The sequence below is a fragment of the Scyliorhinus canicula genome, chromosome 21 (genome assembly GCF_902713615.1).
Source record: "Scyliorhinus canicula chromosome 21, sScyCan1.1, whole genome shotgun sequence".
NCBI lineage: Eukaryota > Metazoa > Chordata > Chondrichthyes > Carcharhiniformes > Scyliorhinidae > Scyliorhinus > Scyliorhinus canicula.
Genome location: NC_052166.1, coordinates 17,762,614 through 17,783,283, shown reverse-complemented (window position 1 = coordinate 17,783,283; position 20,670 = coordinate 17,762,614).

Sequence of the window (20,670 nt, the reverse complement as noted above, 5' to 3'; positions counted from 1 at the left end):
GGAGAGAGGGGCAATAAAACCAACCTGGAGAGAGGCAAAAAACCCAACCTGGAGAGAGGGGCAATAAACCCAACCTGGGGAGAGGGGCAATAAACCCAACCTGGAGAGAGGCGCAATAAACCCAAACTGGGGAGAGAGGCAATAAACCCAACCTGGAGAGAGGAGCAATAAACCCAACCTGGAGAGAGGGGCAATAAACCCAACCTGGGGAGAGGGGCAATAAACCCAACCTGGAGAGAGGCAATAAACCCAACCTGGAGAGGCAATAAACCCAACCTGGAGAGGCAATAAACCCAACCTGGAGAGAGGGGCAATAAACCCAACCTGGAGAGAGGGGCAATATACCCAACCTGGAGAGAGGCAATAAACCCAACCTGGGGAGAGGGAATAAACCCAACCTGGAGAGAGGGGCAATAAACCCAACCTGGAGAGAGGGGCAATAAACCCAACCTGGAGAGAGGGGCAATAAACCCAACCTGGAGAGGGGGCAATATACCCAACCTGGAGAGACGCAATAAACCCAACCTGGAGAGAGGGGCAATAAACCCAACCTGGAGACAGGGGCAATAAAGGCAACCTGGGGAGAGAGGCAATAAACCCAACCTGGGGAGAGGGGTAATAAACCCAACCTGGGGAGAGGGGCAATAAACCCAACCTGGGGAGAGGGGCAATAAACCCAACCTGGAGACAGGGGGCAATAAACCCAACCTGGAGAGAGGCAATAAACCCAACCTGGAGAGAGGGGCAATAAACCCAACCTGGGGAGGGGCAATAAACCCAACCTGGAGAGAGGGGGCAATAAACCCAACCTGGAGAGGGGCAATAAACCCAACCTGGAGAGAGGGGCAATAAACCCAACCTGGAGACAGGGGCAATAAACCCAACCTGGAGAGAGGGGCAATAAACCCAACCTGGGGAGGGCCAATAAACCCAACCTGGAGAGAGGGGCAATAAACCCAACCTGGGGAGGGGCAATAAACCTAACCTGGAGAGAGGGGGCAATAAACCCAACCTGAAGAGAGGCAATAAAACCAACCTGGAGAGAGGAGCAATAAACCCAACCTGGAGAGAGGGGCAATAAACCCAACCTGGGGAGGGGCAATAAACCCAACCTGGAAAGAGGGGCAATAAACCCAACCTGGGGAGGGGCAATAAACCCAACCTGGAGAGAGGGGGCAATAAACCCAACCTGGAGAGAGGCAATAAACCCAACCTGGAGAGAGGAGCAATAAACCCAACCTGGAGAGAGGGGCAATAAACCCAACCTGGGGAGAGGGGCAATAAACCCAACCTGGAGAGAGGCAATAAACCCAACCTGGAGAGGCAATAAACCCAACCTGGAGAGGCAATAAACCCAACCTGGAGAGAGGGGCAATATACCCAACCTGGAGAGAGGGGCAATAAACCCAACCTGGAGAGAGGCAATAAACCCAACCTGGAGAGAGGCAATAAACCCAACCTGGAGAGAGGGGCAATAAATCCAACCTGGAGGGAGGGGGGGGGGGCAATAAACCCAACCTGGGGAGAGGGGCAATAAACCCAACCTGGAGACAGGGGGCAATAAACCCAACCTGGAGAGAGTCAATAAACCCAACCTGGAGAGAGGGGGCAATAAACCCAACCTGGAGAGAGGGGCAATAAACCCAACCTGGAGAGAGGGGCAATAAACCCAACCTGGAGAGAGGGGGCAATAAACCCAACCTGGAGAGAGGGGGCAATAACCCCAACCTGGTGACAGGGGGCAATAAACCCAACCTGGAGAGAGGCAGTAAACCCAACCTGGAGAGAGGGGGCAATAAACCCAACCTGGGGAGAGGGGGCAATAAACCCAACCTCGGGAGAGGGGCAATAAACCCAACCTGGAGAGAGGCAATAAACCCAACCTGGAGAGAGGGGGCAATAAACCCAACCTGGAGGGGGGGGGCAATAAACCCAACCTGGAGAGAGGGGCAATAAACCCAACCTGGAGAGAGGGGCAATAGACCCAACCTGGAGAGAGGAGGCAATAAACCCAACCTGGAGAGAGGGGGCAATAAACCCAACCTGGAGACAGGGGGCAATAGATCCAACCTGGAGACAGGGGGCAATAAACCCAACCTGGAGAGAGGGGCAATAAACCCAACCTGGAGAGAGGGGGCAATAAACCCAACCTGGAGACAGGGGGCAATAAACCCAACCTGGAGACAGAGGGCAATAGACCCAACCTGGAGAGAGGGGCAATAAACCCAACCTGGAGAGAGAGGCAATAAACCCAACCTGGAGAGAGGCAATAAACCCAACCTGGACAGAGGGGCAATAAACCCGACCTGGAGACAGGGGGCAATAAACCCAACCTGGAGGGAGGGGCAATAAACCCAACCTGGAGAGAGGCAATAAACCCAACCTGGAGAGAGGAGCAATAAACCCAACCTGGAGGGAGGGGCAATAAACCCAACCTGGAGAGAGGCAATACACCCAACCTGGAGACAGGGGGCAATAGACCCAACCTGGAGAGAGGCAATAAACCCAACCTGGAGACAGGGGGCAATAAAGGGATCTCTCTCTGATTTAAGATCTGTGATTGAGGGATCCCTCTTCTCTGAGAATTGTAATAGAGGGATCTGCTCTCCCCTGAGATTTATAATAGAGGGGTCTGCTCTCCTCTGAGACTTGTAATAGAGGGATAAGCTCTCCTATAAGATTTGTAATAGAGGTATCTCTATTACAAATCTATAAACCTCTGAGGTTTGTAATTGAGGGGTCTCTCTCCTCTGAGATAGTGATTGAGGGGTCCGCTCTCTTCTGAGATTTGTAATAGAGGGATCTGCTCTCCTCCAAGGTTTATAATGGAGGGATCTCTCTCTCTTCTGAGATCTGTGATTAAGGGATCCCTCTCCACTGAGATTTGTAACAGATGGATCTGATCTACTCTGAGATTTGTAATGGAGGGAAATCTTTACTCTGAGATTTGTAGTGGGGGGAATCTCTCTCTCCTCTGAGCTTTGTAATAGAGGGATCCCTCTGCTCTGAGATTTGTAATAGAGGGATCTGCTCTCCTCTGAGATTTGTAATGGAGGGATCTGTCCTTTGAGATTTGTAATAGAGGGTTCCCTCTGCTTGAGATTTGTAAGAGAGGGATCTGGTCTCCTCTGCGATTTTTAATAGCAGGATCTGCTCTCCTCTGAGATTTGTAATAGAGGGATCTCTCTCTGCTCTGAGATTTGTAATAGAGGGATCTCTCTCTCCTCTGAGATTTGTAATGGAGGGATATCTCTCTCCTCTGAGATTTGTAATGGAGGGATCTCTCTCTCCTCTGAGGTTTGTAATGGAGTGTTCTATCTACTCTGAGATTTGTAATGGAGGGATCTATCTACTCTAAGATTTGTAATAGAGGGATCTCTCTCTCCTCTGAGATTTGTAATGGAGGGATATCTCTCTCCTCTGAGATTTGTAATGGAGGGATCTCTCTCTCCTCTGAGATTTGTAATGGAGGGATCTCTCTCTCCTCTGAGATTTGTAATGGAGGGATCTCTCTCTCCTCTGAGGTTTGTAATGGAGGGTTCTATCTACTCTGAGATTTGTAATGGAGGGATCTATCTACTCTGAGATTTGTAACAGAGGGATCTCTCTCTCCTCTGAGATTTGTAATGGAGAGTGGTGTGTTAGGCAGGCTGGGTCGACGTGGACTGCACTTGATGCAGTGTAGCGGGAGACAGACGTCTAACACTCGATAAGATGCAACACGATTTTATTTAACGTCTTCACTAATATACATGTTTAACTGTGGGTTGACACTATGCTGACTTGACTGGAGACCTAGTACTAGCCTGACCTGACTTACTAGCTACCGCATGGTGTTGGCACTGGCTAGCTCATGGACTCTGACTGTCTCAGTGGCTGGGTCCAGAGAGAGCGGGAAACCCAGTGCCCTCTGGCTTTATAGTGGTAGTGTCCTGTCTGGTGATTGGCTGCTGTGTTCTGTGTGCTTACTGGTCATCCTATGTGTCAATCACTGCCTGTCTGCACTCCATTATATACATAGATGTATATTATGTCAGAGGGATCTCTCTCTCCTCTGAGATTTGTAATGGAGGGATCTTCTCTACTCTGCGATTTGTACAGTAAGAAGTCTTACAACACCAGGTTAAAGTCCAACAGGTTTGTTTCAAACACTCGCTTTCGGAGCACTGCTCCTTCCTCAGGTGAATGAAGAGGTTTGTTCCAGAAACATATATATAGACAAATTCAAAGATGCCAGATAATGCTTAGAATGCGAGCATTTGCAGGTAATTGAATCTTTACAGATCCAGAGATAGGGGTAATCCCAGGTTAAAGAGGTGTGAATTGTCTCAAGACAGGACACTTGGTAGGATTTTGCAAACTCAGGCCAGATGGTGGGGGATGAATGTAATGTGACATGCTCAAACAGGTTGGACTTTAACCTGGTGTTGTAAGACTGTGCTCACCCCAGTCCAACGCCGGCATCCCCACACCATGGCTGCGATTTGTAGTGGAGGGATCTATCTACTCTGAGATTTATAATAGAGGGATCTCTCTCTCCTCTCTGAGATTTGTAATAGAGGGATCTCTCTCTCCTCTGAGATTTGTAATAGAGGGATCTCTCTCTCCTCTGAGATTTGTAATAGAGGGATCTCTCTCTCCTCTGAGATTTGTAATAGAGGGATCTCTCTCTCCTCTGAGATTTGTAATAGAGGGATCTCTCTCTCCTCTACAGTCTCTCGGGTTTTATGGACCTCGAATGAGGGGCAATAGAATCAAAGAGTGGGAGGCATTGAATCACTGGGCAGGCAATGTGGATCTCAGAATGACAGTTACAGAAATCCCTGTCGGCCTAAATATGGAACCTCCCAGAACAGTTGCATTTCTGATCTTTGCTGCCCCCTGCTGTGCAGTCCCTGACCCATTACTGCCATGACTTGAATACACGGTAGTTCCGTGCAGTTTCCTGCTTCTGGTACTTGCAGTGGTTCATGTCAGCTTGAGGCAGGCAATAGTAAACATTTTTATCCCATATTTTGGTGCATTAGTGCAAGTTAGTGCAGTCGAATGTTCCTCCTGCAGAATGTGGGAGGAAAGGGTCACCTCTAGTGTCCCTTCTGACTACATCTGCGGGAAGTGCACCCAACTCCAGCTCCTCAAGAGCCGCGTTAGGGACCTGGAGCTGGAGCTGGATGATCTTCGGATCATTCGGGAGGCGGAGGAGGTTATTGAGAGGAGTTATAGGGAGGTAGTCACACCTCAGGTAAAAGAAGAAGGTAGATGGGTTACCGTCAGGGGAGGGAGAGGGAACCGGCAGGCAGTGCAGGGATCCCCTGTGGTCGTTCCCCTCTATAACAAGTATACCGTTTTGGATACTGTTGCGGGGGACGACTTACCAGGGGTAAGCAATAGGGCACAGGTCTCTGGCACAGAGTCTGTCCCTGTTGCTCAGAAGGGAAGGGAGAAGAGGAACAGAGCACTTGTCATTGGGGACTCCATAGTTAGAGGAACAGACAGGAGGTTCTGTGGGAACGAAAGAGACTCACGGTTGGTGTGTTGCCTCCCAGGTGCCAGGGTTCGTGATGTCTCTGATCGTGTTTTTGGGATCCTTAAGGGGGAGGGGGAGCAGCCCCAAGCCGTGGTCCACATAGGTACCAACGACATAGGTAGGAAGAGAGATGGGGATTTGAGACAGAAATTCCGGGAGCTAGGGTGGAAGCTGAGAGCTAGAACAAACAGAGTTGTTATCTCTGGGTTGTTACCCGTGCCACATGCTAGCGAAGTGAGAAATAAGGAGAGAGAGGAGTTGAACACGTGGCTACAGGGATGGTGCAGGAGGGAGGGTTTTAGTTTCCTGGATAATTGGGGCTCATTCTGGGGTAGGTGGGACCTCTACAAACAGGATGGTCTTCACCTGAACCAGAGGGGTACCAATATCCTGGGGGGGAGATTTGCTAGTGCTCTTCGGGGGGGTTTAAACTAATTCAGCAGGGGGATGGGAACCTAAATTGTAGTCCCAGTGTACAGGATGTTGAGAGTAGTGAGGTCAGGGATAGGGTTAAAAGTTCGAAAGAGGGCACCGGCAAGCAGGACGCTGGTTTGAAGTGTGTCTACTTCAACGCCAGGAGCATCCGGAATAAGGTGGGTGAGCTTGCAGCATGGGTTGGTACCTAGGATCTCGATGTTGTGGCGATTTAGGAGACATGGGTAGAGCAGGGACAGGAATGGTTGTTGCAGGTTCCAGGATTTAGATGTTTCTGTAAGAACAGAGAAGATGGTAAAAGAAGGGGGGGGTGTGGCATTGTTAATCAAGGAAAGTATTACGGCGGTAGAAAGGACGCTTGAGGACTCGTCTACTGAGGCAGTATGGGCCGAGGATAGGAACAGTAGAGGAGAGGTCACCCTGTTGTGAGTTGTCTATAGACCTCCAAATAGTTCCAGAGATGTAGAGGAAAGGATTGCAAAGATGATTCTCGACAGGAGCGAGAGTAACAGGGTTGTTGTTATGGGGGACTTTAACTTTCCAAATATTGACTGGAAATACTATAGTTCGAGTACGATAGATGGGTCAGTTTTTGTGCAGTGTGTGCAGGAGGGTTTTCTGACACAATATGTAGACAGGCCAACAAGGGGCGAGGCCACATTGGATTTGGTACTGTGAACCCGGCCAGGTGTTAGATTTAGATGTAGGTGAGCACTTTGGTGATAGTGATCACAACTCGGTTATGTTTACTTTAGCAATGGGCAGGGATAGGTATATACCGCAAGGCAAGAATTATAGCTGGGGGAAAGGCAATTATGATGCTATTCGGCAAGATTTAGGATGTATAGGATGGGGAAGGAAACTGCAGGGGATGGGTACAATCGAAATGTGGAGCTTTTTCAAGGAACAGCTACTGCGTGTCCTTGATAAGTATGTACCTGTCAGGCAGGGAGGAAGTTGTCGAGCAAGGGAACCGTGGTTTACTAAGGAAGCTGAAGCACTTGTCAAGAGGAAGAAGAAGGCTTATGTTAGGATGAGACATGAAGGCTCAGTTAGGGCACTTGAGAGTTACAAGTTAGCCAGGAAGGACCTAAAGGGAGAGTTAAGAAGAGCGAGGAGAGGACACGAAAAGTCGTTGGCGGATAGGATCAAGGAAAACCCTAAGGCTTTCTATAGGTATATCAGGAACAAAAGAATGACTAAAGTAAGATTAGGGCCAATCAAGGATAGTAGTGGAAAGTTGTGTGTGGAATCAGAGGAGATAGGGGAAGCGTTAAATGGATATTTTTCGTCAGTGTTTATACTGGAGAAAGACAATGTTGTCGAGGAGAACACTCAGGTTCAGTCGACCAGGCTAGATGGAATTGAGGTTCAAAAGGAGGAGGTGTTAGCAATTTTGGAAAATGTCAAAATAGATAAGTCCCCTGGGCCAGATGGGATTTATCCTAGGATTCTCTGGGAAGCCAGGGAGGAGATTGCAGAGCCTTTGTCCTTGATCTTTATGTCGTCTTTGTCGACAGGAATAGTGCCGGAAGACTGGAGGATAGCAAATGTTGTCCCCTTGTTCAAGAAGGGGAGTAGAGACAACCCTGGTAATTATAGACCTGTGAGCCTTACTTCGGTTGTGGGTAAAATGTTGGAAAAGGTTATAAGAGATAGGGTTTATAATCATCTTGAAAAGAACAAGTTGATTAGCGATAGTCAACACGGTTTTGTGAAGGGTAGGTCATGCCTCACAAACCTTATTGAGTTTTTTGAGAAGGTGACCAAACAGGTGGATGACGGTAAAGCGGTTGATGTGGTGTATATGGATTTCAGTAAGGTGTTTGATAAGGTTTGATAAGGCTATTGCAGAAAATAAGGAAGTATGGAATTGAAGGTGATTTAGCGGTTTGGATCAGTAATTGGCTAGCTGAAAGAAGACAGAGGGTGGTGGTTGATGGCAAATGTTCATCCTGGAGTTCAGTTACTAGTGGTGTACCACAAGGATCTGTTTTGGGGCCACTGCTGTTTGTCATTTTTATAAATGACCTGGAAGAGGGTGTAGAAGGATGGGTTAGTAAATTTGCAGATGACACGAAGGTCGGTGGAGTTGTGGATAGTGCTGAAGGATGTTATAGGATACAGAGGGACATAGATAAGCTGCAGAGCTGGGCTGAGAGGTGGCAGATGGAGTTTAATGCGGAAAAGTGTGAGGTGGTTCACTTTGGAAGGAGTAACAGGAATGCAGAGTACTGGGCTAATGGCAAGATTCTTGGTAGTGTAGATGAACAGAGAGATCTCGGCATCCAGGTACATAAATCCCTGAAAGTTGCCCCCCAGGTTAATAGGGCTGTTAAGAAGGCATATGGTGTGCTAGCCTTTATAAGCAGGGGGATTGAGTTTCGGAACCACAAGGTCATGCTGCAGCTGTACATAACTCTGGTGCGGCCGCTCCTGGAGTACTGCGTGCAGTTCTGGTCACCACATTATAGGAAGTATGTGGAAGCTTTGGAAAGGGTTCAGAGGAGATTTACTAGGATGTTGCCTGGTATGGAGGGAAGGTCGTACGAGGAAAGGCTCAGGGAATTGAGGTTGTTTTTGTTAGAGAGGAGAAGGCTGAGAGGTGACTTAATAGAGACATATAAGATAGCCAGAGGGTTAGATAGGGTGGACAGTGAGAGTCTCTTTCCTCGGATGGTGATGACCAACACGAGGGGACATAGCTTTAAATTGAGGGGTGATAGATATAGGACAGATGGCAGAGGCAGCTTCTTTACTCAGAGAGTAGTAGGGGTGTGGAACGCCCTGCCTGCAACAGTAGTAGACTCGCCAACTTTAAGGGCATTTAAGTGGTCACTGGATAGACATATGGATGAAAATGGAATAGTGTAGGTCAGATAGGCTTCAGATGGTTTCACAGGTCGGCGCAACATCGAGGGCCGAAGGGCCCGTACTGCGCTGTAGTGTTCTATGTTCTATGTTCTATGTTCTTAGTGTGACACATAAAATCAATGTCCAGCAAGCTAAAAGTAGATATAAGTACTCTCGGCTCAGATATGTTGGAGCAGTTTTGTGTGTCAGGACTTCAGCATGTGAGAGCTTGTGGCTAGTGAGGCTGCCCAGAGTGAACACGGGTAGGCGTCTCCATCGTAAATCTCCCTGACCCAGAGTCACAAGATTCACAGAAACTGAGCAGTACCTGAATATGTTTACTCCAGACTTTGACTACCTTCTAAACCGGGGCTAGGTAAATTGTGGGCTGTGACTCCCAGGGGCAGTGAGCTATCAGACAGCTGCGGCTGCAACAGGTTGAACTATTTTCTGACAGCTGGGTGGGGCCCCTTTAAATGTTTGTGTTTTCTGTTGGTGGACATGGCCCAATGGTCTGCTCTCCGAGGCTCCACTGCTGCTCCAACGAGAAGCCCGTGCGAAGGTCAGTATTTCTGAGAGAATTCCTGGGCGAGATTCTCGGTTTGAGAGACTGAGTGTTGACGCCGGGACTTCATTGCGTCGGGGTCTCATTCCCATTGGGGGCCCTGGTTCCTGGAGTAATTCAGGGCGTGCTAACGGACAAGCCATCTGCCCACGAGAATCTCGAGCAATTCCCATTCCCTGGGCTCGGAATTGATGCTGGGGAGCTTGACATGCAGGAGCTCTTCACACGCACTCTCATTCTGGCCAATAGTCCAGAGAAGACCTGCCCCAAGCTTCACGGACGCGGAGCTGGAGAGAATACAAGATGCAATGGAGGGGAGGCGAGCCACCTTCTTCCCCAGAATGGGCAGGAGGGCGCCGCCCCCAGGTGTCAACTGGGCCTGGGCGGAGGTGGCAGAGTCGGCCGGTGCTGTGGGCATCACCAGGCGGACGGCGGTGTCTCAAAAAGACGAAAAACATCCTTAGGTCAGCTCAGGTGAGAATCGCCTCAACCTTTTTTTTATAAATATTTTTATTCTCCATTTTCACATTTGCTTCATAAGTTACAACCCACCAACAAACAGTAAACGGTAACAAATACAATGCCAATCCCCTTATCAACAACAACGATCCCATCCCCCCACCCCACCCCCCCCAAAACAACAGCCCACCTGACAATATAAGCATCAAATAAGATGAAACCTCCCAAGGTGGAATAAAAGGAAAAAAGGAAAAGGAATCAGGAATTTTCTTTGGTCACCATTGACATATACAGTCCACCCCCCAACCCACCCCCCCTAATATTCAATGCCATCCAACCCCCGAACGAGTACCGTGAATGGCAACCATAAATTGTCGACACCCCCCTCCCAGACTCCTCCCCTCCACTTCCTCTTGTAAACTCCTCCCCCCAACCTCGGTTCCTTCCCCCAACTTTTTACCCCGGCTTGACTCACCAAAACCTGTTCTGCCAGACTCCGATGGCCGCAGCCCCTGCCCCCACCTCACTCCTGTTCACTGGCTGGCTTAAACCGGCCAGCGTGAAGGCCCCCGCCCGGGTCTCCTTCCCCCTTGCCCGGTCCCACAGAATCAAGAAATCTCCTTTAGCACACAACCCCAATATACGCACCCAAGCTCCAAAGAACCCTCATTGCAAATGAAAGTCTCTTCCCCTGTCCAAATATATACAGCATCAACTCATTTAGTACATACACCAACACAGTGAAAAAATAAAGTTACATGAGGCTACATCGGTACATGACCATTTCTCAATTCGGCCACAGTCCTTCTGCGTTCGCAAACTCCTCCGCTGCTGCTGCCGTCCCAAAATAAAAATCCTTGGATTTGTAGGTCACCCTCAACTTAGCTGGATATACTATGCCGCACTGCACCTTGCTGATGTACAGTGCCTTCTTCACCTCGGCTGAAGGCTGCCCGCCTCTTCGCCAGCTCCACCGTAAAGTCCTGGTATATGCGGCCAGCTCCACCGTAAAGTCCTGGTATATGCGGCCAGCTCCACCGTAAAGTCCTGGTATATGCGTATACCAGCTACAGCCCACTGCACCACCTGCTTCTGCTTTGCCCAGCACAGGACTTTCTCCTTCACGCTATATCAGTACGCTTATATAAGCGCCTTTTTCGAGTATTTAAGTCGCTCGTCGACTTGTCGTGCCACCTAGCGTTACCGCAGTCGGAACTGTGTGGTGGACTGGGGGTATCTTGCACAGTACGAAATGACCCTTAATTCCGCGGGTACACGAGCGTGGCGTCACCACCCACCAATTGTGAGCTGTAGACCGGTTAGTTGTGAACTGTGTGTCCGGAGACGGCCAACCCTTTGCGTCGTCTGACCCGTGGGTACAGACTGACTGTCATCATTTGATCAAAGGAATTTATTGCAACAGACAAGCAAGTTACTCTAACAACCACCGTGAGGCTACACATGAACATTCAGAAGTAACGCCGTCTCGCACGTCCCGGGAGAGGCCATCCATCTGCCGTTGCCCGACCCTTCGGGGTTCGGGCAAATGGGACTGTCAAATGTCAACAAAATGATAGGTGGGGTTCACCAGAACCTCTCTGCCGGTCACCACCGGGATCCAAACGAATGGACCAGCATGCCGACACGAACGGGAGTACGTGACCACGCGCTCCCACTCCATCCCGACCTCCTGGACGTCATCCGGACCTCGGGCATTGTATTGCTCATTCGAGCCGTCACCCTCGGGTGTTGCGAGGCTCATGCACTTCCCCCACCTGGCTGGTTTCCAGCGCGCGTCCCGCCAGACACGACGGAACTCCACCTCAGACGCGTGACTTTTTGTTTTGGGTTGCCAGCGGGTATGAACATGTTGCGTGCTCTCGGCCAGTCGGCCTTGAATCGAACCTCCTCGTGCATCTAGAGGTTACGTCGCGAGTATCCCCATAAACTGGGGCGTGACTCACTGCAGTATAGATCAGCAAATTCCTGCAACTACGTAACTGGGAGCCCAGGACCCGAAACGGTGTCCCATCTTTAAGGGCTATCTGTCCAGTTACACTCGCTTTTCCCGGCCAGCTGCAATTAGCCGGTTCCTATTCCTCTCACCCATCAAAGGAACCGTTGCCCAGCGGGACCACGTGGAGGCGCAACTCGCTACAGTATAGAAACTTGCTTAAGGTAAAGATTCCTGTAGCTATTGTAACTAAGAAAGTCATAGTTACTCCCGCCAAACACACAGTTACTACTCTTGGCGGCTCACTCGCCTTTGGTATAGGCCTCCACGACCAATGAGCCCGATCCAGTTCCTATCGGGAGGGATCGTCCCCCTCCCCCAATAGCTTCGCCAACATCGTGGCAAAATACTCCGTCGGCCTCGGGCCTTCCACCCCTTCGGGCAGACCCATGATCCTCAGATTCTGTCGCCTGGATCTGTTTTCCAGGTCTTCCATCTTGGCTCGCAGACCCTTGTTGGTCTCTCCGCAACTCCTTCCCCATCGAGGTGAGTCGATCACTATGCTGCAATAATGCCTCTTCCACTTCCTTCAGTGCCTCACCCTGCTCCCGCAGCTACGCCACTGCGCTCGATACCGCCGCCCTCACCGGGGCAATCGCCTCCTCCACCAGCACGTTCAGTACCGCCCCATCTCCTTCTTTATCGCTTCTATGTGCTTTGTGAACTGTTTTTTCAAGTTCCACAGCCATCACCTTGGTTGTTTCTTCTGCTGTGAGCGATGCGGCCTCCCCTGGTGCTCCAGCCTCCAGCTTTCCTTACAGTTCCTGCGCTGACTTTTCCTCTCAACTTTCATTAACCCTTTTTTTCACGGCCGTTTTTCTCCCAAACTTGGACATTTCTACTCCCTGTGCCTTCTTCCAGCCTTTTCAGCCTCCGTTGCCCCGGGACCGGGCGTTAAAACTCCGAAATTCCTAATCCCGAGAGGAGCCCTCCAGTGTGCGGCTGCCTCCCGCCCGCTGTCACCGGAAGTTCGCCTCAACCTCTTTGACCCTGGCATCACTCACGTCCCTCACTCCTCACCCGCCTGCATCTCCCTCAGAACCCACCCTGCACCAAATCCCAACACCTGTATTGTCCACTTTTGCCAGGTGCCTGGCACACACATGTCACCAGCTACAGACCCCCGTGTAGCCTCCACGTGTCTCACCATCTCCTTTTCGTGTCCCCGAGGAAAAGTGGGCTCAAGTGTTGCCGGGAACGGGAGAAGGCCGGAGAGAGTGAGCCAGACTTCAGGATTCTCACCCCCGCCGAACACCCCCGATGGAGCCAGCCGGGGAGGTCGGAGAAAAGGCTTTCTCCAAGGTGGAGGTCAGAATGGGACAACCAAGTGAATCCGGAGTGCAAAGTGATGCCCGTATTGCAAATGAGTCACCTCTGACCCCCAGACTTCTCCTTCCTGAAATCTCCGCGTGTGTCATATTACTGAAGAGGCTCCTGGGTCAGCATCTGGTGCGCATGTCACACATGCTACAGCACATCTGGTGGAGGCAGGAACTCCCGAGGGAGTGGGCAGTCAGAGGACTGCCCAATCCAGGAACCAGCTGTTGCCCGGTCAGGTGTCACGCTTCTGGAACGTATGAGCTCATCGCTGGTAGAGATGCAGATGCAGAGCCAGGGTCGACAGGAGGGGGTGTCAGCAACTTTCCAGTGACTGCAGATGCCGTAGGAGGATTTCTCCCACCTCCAGGTGCAGGAGATGGTGCCGACAATGCATGGTACCCATGCCAACACTGAACAGGTGGTGCCCACGATGGGAGCCTTGGGTGAAAAGTTCACAGCCTTGGGTCAAGACATCCAAGGCTTGGAGAACACTGTGCGGTCGATGGCTGAAGCTCAGGAAATGGGAACCTAGTCACAGGCAGCCATGTACCAGGCCCATATGGACATTGATGCGACATTGATGGGATTGAAGGCGGATAAATCCCCAGGACCTGAGAATCTGCATCCCAGAGTGCTTAAGGAGGTGGCTCTGGAAATAGTGGATGCATTGGTGGTCATCTTCCGGGATTCTATAGACTCTGGAACTGTCCCTGCAGATTGGAGGGTAGCTCACGTCACTCCGATATTCAAACAGGGAGGTAGAAAGAAAGCAGGGAATTATAGGCCTAACATCGGTAGTGGGGAAAATGCTTGAATCCATTATCAAGGACTTTATAGTGGAATATTTAGAAAGCAGTGGCAGGATCAGTCAGAGTCAGCATGGATTTATGAAGGGAAAATCATGCTTGACAAATCTGTTGGAATTCTTTGAAGAGGTAACCAGTACAGTCGACAAGGGGGAGCCAGTCAATTGGTATATTTGGACTTTCAGACGGCTTTTGACAAAGTCCCGCATAAGAGATTATTGTGCAAAATTAAAGCGCATGGAATGGGTGGAAATGTATTGAGGTGGATAGCAAACTGGTTGGCAGAGAGGAAACAAAGAGTAAGGATTAATGGCTCCTTTTCAAATTGGCAATCAGTAACCAGTGGGGTACCACAGGGATCGGTGCTGGGACCCCAGCTATTCACAATATATATTAATGATTTGGATGAGGGGACAAAATGTAACATCTCAAAGTTTGCAGATGACCATAATTAGGTGGGAGGGTGAATTGTGACAAGGATGCAGGGATCCTACAGCAAGATCTGGACAGGTTGGGCGAGTGGGCACACCAATGGCAGATGCATTATAATTTGGATAAGTGTGAGGTTATTCATTTTGGAAGCAAAAACAGGAAGGCAGATTACTACCTGAATGGTTGTAAATTGGGAGAGGGGAGTGTGCAGCGGGACCTGGGTGTCCTTGTGCACCATTCGCTGAAGGTAAGCATGCAGGTGCAGCTGGTGGTAAAGAAGGCTAATGCTATGTTGGCCTTCATTGCAAGAGGTTTCGAGTATAAAAGCAGGGATGTGTTGCTGCAATTGTACAGGGCCTTGGTGAGGCCACACCTGGAGTATTATGTGCAGTTTTGGTCTCCTTCTCTGAGGAAGGATGTTCTTGCTCTCGAAGGAGTGCAGCGAAGGTTTACCAGACTGATTCCAGGGATGGCGGGACTGTCATATGAGGAGAGATTGACTAGGTTGGGATTGTTCTCGCTGGAGTTCAGAAGAATGAGGGGGGATCTCATAGAGACTTATAAAATTCTAACAGGACTAGACAGGGTAGATCCAGGGAAGGTGTTACCAATGATGGGTGTGTCCAGAACCAGGGGTCACAGCCTGAGGATTCAGGGTAAACCATTTCAGACAGAGATAAAGGAGACATTTCTTCACACAAAGAGTGGTGGGCCTGTGGAATCCATTACCACAAGAGGTAGTTGATGCTAAAACCTTGAATATATTCAAGAGGCGGTGGGATATAGCTCTTGGGGAGAATGGGATCAAAGGCTATGGGGAGAAAGCAGGATTAGGCTATTGAGTAGGATGATCAGCCATGATTGTAATGAATGGCGGACCAGGCTCGAAGGGCCAAAAGGCCTCCTCCTGCTCCTATCTTCTACGTATCTATGTATTCCAGAGCATGGCCCAGTCTCAAAGGGGCTGAGGGGGAGACCATTGAGCATGCACTGACTGATCTGGGCCAGGCACAGAGAGACCTGGCACAATCTCAGAGGGACCTGGGGCACAGTGCCAGAGGGACCTGGGGCACAGTGCCAGAGGGACCTGGGGCACAGTGCCAGAGGGACCTGGGGCACAGTGCCAGAGGGACCTGGGGCACAGTGCCAGAGGGACCTGGGGCACAGTGCCAGAGGGACCTGGGGCACAGTGCCAGAGGGACCTGGGACACAGTGCCAGAGGGACTTGGGGCACAGTGCCAGAGGGACCTGGGGCACAGGGCCAGAGGGACCTGGGGCACAGTGCCAGAGGGACCTGGGGCACAGTGCCAGAGGGACCTGGGGCACAGTGCCAGAGGGACCTGGGGCACAGTGCCAAAGGGACCTGGGGCACAGTGCCAGAGGGACCTGGGGCACAGTGCCAGAGGGACCTGGGGCACAGTGCCAGAGGGATCTGGGGCACAGTGCCAGAGGGACCTGGGGCACAGTGCCAAAGGGACCTGGGGCACAGTGCCAAAGGGATCTGGGGCACAGTGCCAGAGGGACCTGGGGCACAGTGCCAGAGGGACCTGGGGCACAGTGCCAGAGGGACCTGGGGCACAGTGCCAGAGGGACCTGGGGCACAGTGCCAGAGGGACATGACCGAGGCAATGAGGGACATGTCTTACTTGCTGAGGGACACGTTCCAGTCCCAGTGCTCCATGCCTGAGGGCATTGAGCCCTGGTTGAGACGAGAGCAGGCCTCATGGACTGGCAGCACCATGTGATGGTGGTGCCTCTGGAGTTCATTCCGGCCTCACCTCCGCCCCATAGAGTATCATAGAATTTACAGTGCAGAAGGAGGCCATTTGGCCCATCGAGTCTGCACCAGCTCTTGGAAAGAGCGCCCTACCCAAGGTCCACACCTCCACCCTATCCCCATAACCCAGTAACCCCACCCAACACTAAGGGCAATTTTGGACACTAAGGGCAATTTATCATGGCCAATCCACCTAACCTGCACATCTTTGGACTGTGGGAGGAAACCGGATCACCCGGAGGAAACCCACGCTCACACGGGGAGGATGCGCAGACTCCACACAGACAGTGACCCAAGCCAGGAATCGAACCTGGGACCCTGGAGCCGTGAAGCAATTGTGCTAACCACAATGCTACCGTGCTGCCCCAAGTAGCCTGGGACCATCGAGCACCCCAAGGGAGGAGTAAGTGATGGGGTCCTAGCTGGTGCCTCCCACAAGGGAGGTGCTGGAAATTCTCAGTGCTCTGAACTTCCTCCTCTCCCCCCCCCCCCCCCCCCCTCCACCCCCACCTGACATTGGCGCATCTGATGGGCAGCGGGCATAACAGGGTGACACCTCATCACCTTTGACACCAAAAAGTTGGCCGGTCCCATCCACGTCCAGGCCCCTCCAGAGAGCGGCCGGCAAAGGCACCTCAGGTCAAAGTGCAAAATACGCAGCAGGCCGCCTCCACATCTAATGTACTGCGTGAGGTCACACCGAGAAAGAGCAGTTGGCTACATAAGATAAGACAGTTAGACACCAGTTAAGGTGCAGCACACAGTTAGAAGTAGGGGTCAGAGCACAATACTATAAATGGTGAATATTAAACACCTTGGCACCAAAACTGTGACCTGCCTCAATCCTCTGACTGAAGGGTGTGAGGGATGGGATTGGTGTAGAAGGTGTGCCGTGTGAAAGGGGTGGTGGTGTGGGGGAGGTTGGTGGGATGGAGGTGCTGGGAGGATGACACGGGGCAGGGTCCCAGGACAATTGGACAGTCCACCTGGGGTCACCCTCAGAGGCAGCAGGGAATGGGACGCCTTGTAGGACTGCTTACCCAGTGAGCGACCAATCACTGCTCACCATCTCCCATCTCCATAACCCCCCCCTGTACTACTGCCCTCCACCCCCCCCCCCCTGTACTACTGCCCACCCCCCCCCCCTCCCCCCCAAAGAATATATGGGTCTGTGCAATGGAATGGTCTGTACACATGCAGGGACACACCCGGGCTAACAGTGGCTTAAGTCAGACTTTGTCAAACAGCTCATCTCACATCGAGTCATCATCATCAGCCATCCCATTGACAAGACCCACTTATACCACCTGCCCAGGCCCAACACCCTGTTGGAGGGGGTGGTGGGATGGAGTGAAGGGAGAAGGGACAGGGGAAGATGTGAGCGGCTATGGGGAAGGGGTGGGAGGTGGTGGGGAGAGTATGGACAGGTGGGATAGGGTGCCAGAGCTGCCGGTGGTCAGACCTCCTGGTTTGAAAATCGGAAGCTGATAAGGTTGTCCCGAGAGCGGTGGCCCTGGAGCACATGTTGGGCAGCCTGCCGTGCCAGCCTGGACTCCATGCCCGGATCGTCCTGGGTGCCCTCCTCGGCCTCCTCGTCGGAAGAGGCCTGGTGTTCCTCCTTCCCCAGCATATCCCCCCTCTGCTGCGCGATGTTGTGCAGGATGCAGCAGGCCAGCACAATGTTAGAGACCCTCCTGGGGCTGTATTGGAGAGCCCCACTGGAGTGGCCCAGACGCCAGAACCATCAGGACACCGAAGCACCACTCGACGACGCTCTTGGTTGCTGTATGTAGCAGTTGTAGCAGTTTTCCACATCGGTCTGGGGCCTTTGGACAGGCGTCATTAGCCACAACCTCAACAAGTAACCTTTGTCACGCAACAGCCAGCCCCTCACCTGAGGGACCACCTCGAAGGTGTGTGCAACAAGTGTGCCAGGGTGTAACGAGTTGTAGGCACTGTCCGGTATCAGGTAAATATGCAGAATGTGCAGCTGGTGGTCACACACCAACTACATATTTAGGGAGTGGAACCCCTTTCCTATTGATGAAGGGCACCTCATGATGAGTCGGTGCACAGAGGACATACGTCCCGTCTAGGCGTGGGGCGTGCCTGCAATGGCAGTGAATGCTGTTGCCTAGGCAGCCTCGTGGTTCTAACTTGGAGGGGGCCATGTCTGTAGGGGTTCACATTGTCCTTGGGTGAGGGTATGGAGGACTCTCAAGATCACTCAGAGATCGGGGCACCCTTTCAAAAGCAGCCGGCCTTGCCAGTGAGTTCAGCTCCCCACTGCTGAAAGAATTTCTAAGTGTGGGTTTGACCAGGGAGAACTCCCCAAGGCCCAAAGCAATGACATATGTGGGTAAATACCAGTGTGGGTCTCACACAAATATCCAGCAGCAAACACCCCACCAAACTTGCCCAAACTGACACTGAGAAATCGTTTGGCTGAATCGGATCTTCTATCTGCCATTGCTCTGTCCAACTTACCAGCTGATCAATATCAGTCTGCAGACTATCCTCCTCACTGTAAACAACACCACCAATGTTTGTGTGATCATAGAATCGTATAATTATAGTGCAGAAGGAGGCAATTTGACCCATCGGGTCTGCACCAGCCCTTGAAAAGACTTAAGCCCACACCTCTAACTTTATCCCCGCAACCCAGTAAGCCTAAGCTTTTTGACACCAAGGGGCAATTTGTTTATCATGGCCAATCCAGCTAACCTGCACATCTTTGGACTATGGGAGGAAACCGGAGCACCCGGAGGAAACCCACGCTAACTGACTAATTATACCGTCTACAATCACATTAAAGTTGTTAATGCATCTAACAAACAGCAAGGGTCCCAGCACCGATCCCTGTGCTACACCGCTGGTCACAGGCTTGCAATCACAAAAGCAATCCTCCACCATCAGCCTTTGCCTCCTATTAACAAACCAATTTTGGATCCAATTTGCCAACTTCCCTTGGATCCCATGGGCTCTAACCTTTTGGACTACCTTTCCATGTGGGACCTTGTCAAAGGTCTTACTGAAGTCCATGTAAACCACATCAACTGTGTTACCCTCATCAAGATATATTTTCAAAACACTGAATTGAATTAGTTAGACAGGGTCTCCCACCAACAAATCCACGCTGACTGTCCCTGGTTAATCCCTGCCTTTCCAAGCGTTGGTTATTCCTGTCTGTAATAACCCTCATGAGACTGACAGGGTGATCCAATTGATCTCCCCGTAGGACCCATGGAATACCAGCTCCCTGACTGAGGGGCAGAGGCATTCCTGGGACTGATGGAACAGGAACTTAAAAGCCGGCCCGGAATGGGACCGGCAAATTGCTAATCCCGGCCGGAACTGATCTTCTGTATGACATGTTGAGGTCGTATTTTTCTTTGACTAAATAAACCTTTGTGGTTAAACCTTCTTGGGACTCCTGTGGATTATACCGTCGCTCAGAATTTTTTCCAATAATTTCCCTGCCACTGAAATTATACCCTCCGTATACACAGGATCTGCTCAGACAAGGAGGAGCGCAACAGACACCTACAGATGCTGAAAGATGCCCTCGTACGAACGGGATATGGCGCTCGACTCATTGATCGACAGTTCCACCGCGCCACAGCAAAAAACCGCACCGACCTCCTCAGAAGACAAACACGGGACACCACTGACAGAGTACCCTTCGTCGTCCAGTACTTTCCTGGGGCGGAGAAACTACGACATCTTCTTCGCAGCCTCCAACACATCATCAGCGAGGATGGACATCTTGCCAAGGTCATCCCCACACCCCCACTACTGGCCTTCAAACAACCGCGCAACCTCAAACAAACCATTGTTTGCAGCAAATTACCCAGCCTTCAGAACAGCAACCACAACACCACAAAACCCTGCCAGGGTAATCTCTGCAAGACATGCCAGATCATCGACATGGACACCACCATTACACGTGGAAACACCACCCACCAGGTACGCGGCGCATACTCGTGCGACTCGACCAATGTAGTCTACCTCATACGCTGCAGGAAAGGATGTCCCGAAGCGTGGTACATTGGCGAGACCATGCAGACACTGCGACAACGAATAAACGGGCATCGTGCGACTATCAACAGGCAGGACTGTTCCCTTCCAGTTGGGGAACACTTCAGCAGTCAAGGACATTCAGCCTCTGATCTCCGGGTCAGCATTCTACAAGGAGGCCTTCAGGAGACGCGACAACGCAAAATTGCTGAGCAAAAACTTATAGCTAAGTTCCGCACGCATGAATGCGGACTCAACCGGGATCTGGGATTCATGTCGCATTACATTCGGCCCCCACCAACAAGCCTGGACTTGCAGAGGCCTACCGACTGAACTGGCTTGGGACAATTCACACCTCTTTAACCTGGAGTTACCTCTCTCTCTGCATCTTTGATGATTTGATTGCCTGCAGGTGCTCGCATTCCGGGGCATCTCTGACTGTGTCTATATAAACATTTCTGGAAC